At 34.7% G+C, this 7,205-nt stretch overlaps 1 long non-coding RNA gene across 1 annotated transcript; it reads left to right on the top strand.

Annotated features, from left to right (window-relative positions):
• Window positions 1-695: 695 nt before the first annotated feature.
• Window positions 696-4,739, top strand: LOC130470434 (uncharacterized). Its single transcript, XR_008930732.1, has 3 exons — window positions 696-996; window positions 1,097-1,913; window positions 4,441-4,739. It is a non-coding gene; the product is annotated as an uncharacterized lncRNA (long non-coding RNA).
• The last annotated feature ends 2,466 nt before the right edge of the window (window positions 4,740-7,205 follow it).

Here is a 7,205-nt window from a genome sequence, read left to right as displayed (position 1 = left end):
TGACGCGCTCACCACCTTTCGGATAGAACGCGCTTAGCTCTCTAATCTAGGAAGAGCTCTCGCATAATTCTTGTAACAACCCTGATTTTCAGCAGCATTCAATCTGGGGTTAAAGTATATTTATTAGCTTAATTTCGCTGTGTTAATTTTAAGAAGCTCTTAATATGATATTAAAAATAATTATCTTCTTAAACATGTTCTTAAAATTTCTCTTAAAACTGATTCGAGATTTAGGATTTTGGAATTGTATTAAATTGGTGAATGAATTTAAGATTTATATTATTCCTCTTAAATAGGTCTTCAAGAGTAATTATCGAGTTTTACTTTAAAGATAAATTTTGGAAGATCTATTCGTTTAAATATTATAAATTGTCATTCTCAAAGAAAAAAAAAGGTTTACTCAAACTCATGGCTTTACTTTGAAATTAAGATTTAAACTTTAAATCAAATTAGTGAAAATATGTTATTTTCGAGAGTAAAATAAATATTTCATTAAAAAAAAGGGGGATTTATTTAATTAAATTTAGCTAATAATAATTCTCGAAGTTCAAAACGAATATTTATGAATACATCCTTGTTAAATGAGCTTAGTCATTCCAATTGACTTCCTTTGCCACGTGCCAATGGTAGTGAGTGCCAACAAGTTCACTAGTTTCCCTCAAATAGATACCCGCTTGATTTGCTATCATATTACTCTAGAGACTTCTTTCCATGAGGCTTGAACAAACACACAAACCAGGGACTCAAAACCCCTTCTCTTTGACCCTCATCGTCTCTCTCTCTCTTCACCGACCCCTCCCTTCACCTTGGCTTCTTTTTCCTTTGCCGACACTACTGCTCCACCACCGTCAGCAACCCACGCTACTCCTTCTTCTATTTCTGGTGTCGCCTTGCTGTGTGCGGCGCTACCTTGCTGTTGCTCCTCTCGACCTTGCGTAGTACCACCGCCGACGGTGGCCTTAAATGGTCGTCGTTGATCTTCCATCACTCAATTGGGTAATCTCTTTAACCTTGTTGTTAATTGATTTGAATTTTATTGAATTGGGAAAATTCTAAACCCTAACTTACTCTTCTTTGATTTTCCCTCTCACCTCAGACGTGAGGTCGTTTTGCCGTCCCGATGGGCTCGCCGCCATTGTTGGTGGCGTCGGGTAGTAGCCCTCGATGTTGGTGTCCCCTTCCTCCCCTCATTGCCACAGTTTTTGCTATTGTTGCTGTTGATTCGATTCGATTGTTGCTCCAGTTTTTGTTACTTCTCTGCTTCAATTTCTCTGAAGGGAATAATTCAATCTTTAATTCTAGTTCATTTATAATAATTTCCATATTTCAGTTTAATAATCTTGGTCAGTTGTAAAATCTCTACAGAAATAAGTTGTAACTGGTTTATTAGTTGGTATTAAAGGAATGATTTCAATTACGAAATACAAACAAATTTCATTGTGTTGTTAAGCAATATAAATCCATTGTTTCATTTCCAAAAAGGTTTCTCTTAAAAGAAAGTATAATTAATGTTTTCTAGTTTGAGCATATTAATTTAGATACGCTTATAAGTAGTACCTTATATAACTAATGGTTATTGAGATGTATATAGTTTTCAATTAAGATGTTTTGTTTAGGAAGTTTGATTCGATTTCCTTAAAATAAATAGGTGCCCTGGCAGTTTCTAAAATATGTTTTCGAGAATCATTTAATGTTCAAAAGAGTTTATCAAGTTTATGTTTAGTTAGAATGAAATTTGAAAGGTTTATTAGACAACGTCGAAGAGAGTTCTATTTAGTTCTAATTCGATTAAGGTGAATGGTTTATTGATTAGAGACTTTGTTTGTTGGGGTGTATTATTGAAGGTCGTTGAATTATGGATTTTAGCGGAGGTTGATGATCGAAATGTATAATTCTTGGAGTTTAAATCGAAGGTACACATCGTCCAACCATCTTCAACATTTGAAAGCATTTCTTGTGTTTAAGTATTATGTATATATTGAATGTTATTTTGCGAATTGAATGTTATTTTGCAAAACTGAATTGTATTTGCAATTGATTTGTACTTTGCAAAATAAATTAGATGTTAATGCTTTTATAAACCATGATTCTTTAAAACGAATGTTTGTGTCAATGAGAACCCAAGTGAGGGATGGATTGAGTTGAGGCATTGAGCGGCTTGAGAAATTGAGTTCATTGAGTATCTTGAGGTCGAACTTGGAAGTCGTGAGATGTGTAAAAGAGTCAAAAGGTTAAAGGAGTGTTAATTAAGAGTTAATCATAAGTGAATACGTTAATGATCAGGTAAAAGCCCTTAGCTTGCATAATGGAAGTTGTCCTACATGAGTTTCTAAGGAATTCAGGTCTTAGTGTTAAACTATATAAGAGATCCTAAAGTAAGATTTAGTGGAACCAAAGACACCTCTTTTAATTCTAAATTCTTGTTTCAATAAAGGTTTATGTTTTCTTTCAACCGAGTCATACTTATTTTTAGTTTTCTTAAAGGACGCTTGTTTTCTTAATCAAGTGTTAATAATAAAAGAGTTCTACCAATGTAGTAAATGAGAATCTTTAATGTATTTTAAGTATTAACAAAAGCGGAGTTTCTAACGATTCTTGAGTGAGTTGTTTCAAGGTTTATAATCTTACCTAACAAGCCATATTCATTTTGGAATTTCCTAAAAGTCACATGTTTTTCCTAAAACTATGAATTATGGAACTTGAACTAGCTTTGAACGATATTAAAGTGTTTAATGAACTCAAGAGTTGAAACAATAAACTAAAAGACGTTTTCGGTTTTGTTTAAAGTTCTTTAAATACATATAGTTTGCAAATAAGTAAATCTTTGACAAGTTTTATAAAAGAAACTATTGTAAAGAATAACGATATACTTTAAAATAAATAATCAAGTTTTCATATTTTTTAAACCTATTAGTTTAAGATATAACTAGTGGGAATTTATATGAATAATAAAGTTTAGTTTGAGTAATTGAGTTTTATATAAACGTTTTGAAAACACATTTCAGACACACTAAGCTATTAAATAATGAATTCGAATTCGAGGAGAGTATAGTCTATTGATAACCTTGGGATTTAAATGAGTGTCATCCACTAGCAGCCAATTATTAATCAATGGTTTAAAGGGTATAGCCAATGATAAGGAGTGATTCTAAGTTAAAAGGGAGTAGTTGTGAAGAGTGTCCAAATTTTAATTATATCGTTACAGTTTGATTAAGTGTAAGAGAAAGTGTCATCAAGTTTTGAGATTGATATTTATATAATTGGGTTAAGGAATTATTCTGAATAGGAATTGAGTTGAAATATATTGAGAATGAAGCTAGTACACGAGTAAGGGAATGCAAATGATATTTTGAGAACAAAATTGCATATATTGATAATATAATGCTTAAGTAGGGGAAAGTAGCCGAGTTTGTGTGCCGTAGTGCTCACATGTTTCGGTGATGAAAAACATTTAAAGCGAGTGCTACAATAGTAGACTCGTAGTCTGGCGGGATAGACCCGTTAAAGCGGCTTGGCCGTAAAGCGAGTGCTACAAAAGTAGACTCGTAGAGGCGGGATAGACCCGTAGTTCGGCGGGATAGACCCGTTAAAGCGGCTTGGCCGTAAAGCGAGTGCTACAAAAGTAGACTCGTAGAGGCGGGATAGACCCGTAATTAGGGACATGTCCTAGTTAAGTCTTGCAAGTGTATGCTTATCAGGAGGGTGACGACCCCCACCAAATAGAGACAGTTGGTTGAATAACCCCTCTCTATTCGTGTTCACTTTCCCCAACAGTAAGCTAATATGTTAGTGATTGTGTAAGCTATTATGTTGAGTTTGAGTTGTGTGTTTTTGCAACGAGTTATAAATTTTCTATGAATATGTATTATGCATTTGAATTGTGTTATGAGAATTTTATGAATCAAGTTATATGACTTTGTCAATGTTGTACCAATGAGTTTCACGATGAGTTGTGAAATATATGTATATTGAGTTTCACCTTGCAACATAAATTATGGTTTGGGAAAATTTACTCTTGGAGAAATACTTGATCTATGGTTATAAGTAATTGTCGAATAAGGTTACGATTGAAAATGATTAAGGGTATGAGAGTAACTAGATGAATCATGAGTTGTGAGTTTAACCAATTATGGTGATAGTGAATTTGGATATTAGTGACATAGAGGTAAGGTCTCAAGTTGGCTTGATAGCACTATGTTGGATTGTTTCTAAAATTATTGTTGAACGATAAGAACTTTGCGAAATAGATTTCAAAAGAATAAAGTATACTTTGATCATGTAATTGTTTTCCAAGTGAGTTTAATAAGCGAGGTTGCTTTTCAAAACAAATATAAAACAAAAAGAAATATTTTGAGCCACCTATCAAATATATTTTAGGTTGGATGTGTGTACTAAGATTTCCGCTGATTTTGTTCAATGAACCTGTCCTGGTGGGGGCAGAGTTAAAATGTTTTGCAGGTAGCGAGAATCGAGTTTCAGTTCAGGTTCAAGGTGCGTAGAGTCCTCCGGATGTCTTATATGTTTCAAGGCGGGTTTATCGATTCTCCAAGTGTATTCAAGTTGTTTCCAATTTGTTAATGGATTGTATTATTCCTTTCTAGAGCTTTTTGGTTTATTACTTATGGATTATATATCCTTGTTGAGTTGGTGACAGCCTGGTGATGTCTTGGGAAATGTTATATGTTGGAATGTTGTAATTGAAGCAGGTGAAAGAAAATCTGACGTAATATCCTAAGAAATGTTTTAGGTTGTCCGTATTTAGGGGAAGTGCTGCCGAAATTTTTAATAACTAATTAAGTTTAAGGGTCTCGATTAGTGTCATTGAGATAGGCTAAACCCGTGATTAAATCTTTGAAGTTGTTTGAAGAGTTAAAGTTTGTTTAGCAGGGTTTAAAGTTGAAATTACGTTCAGTTTGTTTAAATTAAGTCCAAGTGTGTTTAGAAAGCAGCTCGTTAAGGGCAGGCTGTTACAACTCTAAGACTAAACAACTAGCAATTGAGACCAACTCTTCACATGCAACATAGAGATTCACAATGTCTTGCCAAATCAAAATGAAACACTCCAATCTATCCTAGTTGAACTAGAATTTGCAACTACTAATTCATTAGTCATGGAATTCCTAGCATCAAATCAGAATTTAATCACATAAATAATCATGAATCATCCTTGAATTTCCCCCAATTCAATCCCTAGTTTCACCCCAAATCTCTAGACTAAGACTACTCAATAAGCATGATTAATATCAAGATTAAACTAAAACTAATCCTAATCATGAAACTAATTGCAACAATGAAACTAATTGAATCAACAAAATTCACAAAATTCAAATATCAAAATTTGGGGAAAAATCATCAACATTCAAAATATGAAACTAATTCTAGAATTCAACAATGAAATCAAAGCTTAAACGAAATTAATGAAGCATTAAAAGAATGAAAGAACAAATTAAAGAGAAAAGTAAGAATTATACCTTGAATTGTTGAAATTGCATCAAAATTGAAGAACAAAATTGAAGAACAAAACTCAAATGAAAGAAAAAAGAAATCTGAAATTTAGTGTTTGAATCAACTAAGAATTGAAGAATTTGAAGCTAAGTATACTAATCCTAACCTCTAATCTAAGACCTAATCTAATTCTCTCTCTAGAATTCTAATTATCAAAATCTAAAAAAAATGAAACTAACTGAATACGTGCTTTAAAAAATGCTGCGAATTCTCTTTTATAACAGCAAACCCGCGCAGCTGTGCGGTCGAATAGAGGGTACGTTCGGTCGCACAACTTCCTGTTCGGTCGCACAACTTCCTGTTCGGTCGCACCTTTTCCTCTTCAGTCGCACAAACATAAGCAGTAGCTACTGATCTCAAATGGCTGTCTTGTGCGCCAGTGCTTTGTACTACGATCGCACAGCAGGCCTGTGCGACCGCACAACTTGCCTGTGCGACCGCACAACGCTGCATGTGCTTGCTTTGTTGCTGTTCGATGCTGCTGCTGTTCTGCTCGTGATTGGCTACTCGAGTGCTGCTGTTCTTGTGATGCTGCAGGGCTGCAGTTCTGCCTTGCTAGCTCCTTTGTTGCTACTGTCAAGATGCTTCAGAGCTCGTGAAAATGAGTCCACGAGGCTGCTGCAAAGGCTCGTGTACAAGGCTGATGTGGGTGCCTTGTTACTGCTGTTCTGAGCTGCTGTTGTTGTTCGTGAAGTGCTGCAACAACTCGTGGCCTGCTTGGCATCCGTGTGTAGTAACTCGTGGCTTGCAAGGCTGATGGGGAGCAAGTTAATAAGCTCCGTCGCTGCACATTATAAAGAGTCGCATAGCAAAATAGTAAATCGTAAAGCACATTATTAAAAATCGAAAATCAAATTATTAATTCGTTTAACACTTTTACAAATCGCAAAACATATAACACGTCGACAAGCATAATGACACATTACTTAACACATTAATACTCAAAACGACTCTTACGCAACGAGAATGCGCACAAAAGGCACGTTTAAAGCAAAGACGACTAAAATATACGCAAGACAAGAAAAAGTTACGATTAATGCAAAAATGCGATAAACGAACTAAAAACGATAAAACTAAGCAAAAATAATAATAAAATGCTAATAAAATGAACTAAAATCCTAAGCTAAGAGCGACATAAATGTCGCTCATCAAACTCCCCCAAGCTAAACCTTAGCTTGTCCTCAAGCAAAGCTAGAATGAGAAACGGGGAGGAGAATGAGCTTAATTATTCAAAATCAAAATTACGAAAATAAGAGCTACAAGAATGCACACTAACTCACTTTCGTAGGAATCACGGTTGCATTTAAGCACATGCAACAAGCTCTTTAAACCCCACAATCGCTCATGAGGGCGAGTGGGATCACTCAAGGGTTTCCAAAGAGTACAACCCATAACTCTTCCAAAAATTGAATCAAGGCAAGGCCTAAAAAGTAAAATAAACTAAAAACAAACAAAGAAAAGAGAAGAAAAGGAAAGAAAAGAAAAGAAAAAGAAAACTATAAAAAGATTCAAGAACTGGGCTTTTATTATGGAACGAACACAAAAGAATGCTAATATTACTAATCAATAAACGAATGCACGCTAATCAATGTCCTAAGTCGAGTGAAGGATTCAAGTGTGAATCATAGAGAACTAAGGGTTTGCACTTGTCTTTCCCCCTTCAACCGATCTTACCGCGTCAACTCTCTAGATCCTATTCA

This window comes from Spinacia oleracea, chromosome 3 (assembly GCF_020520425.1).
Source record: "Spinacia oleracea cultivar Varoflay chromosome 3, BTI_SOV_V1, whole genome shotgun sequence".
Classification (NCBI taxonomy): Eukaryota; Viridiplantae; Streptophyta; class Magnoliopsida; order Caryophyllales; family Amaranthaceae; genus Spinacia; species Spinacia oleracea.
Note: the sequence above shows the minus strand (reverse complement) of the source record. Positions and strands in the feature narration are given on the sequence as shown.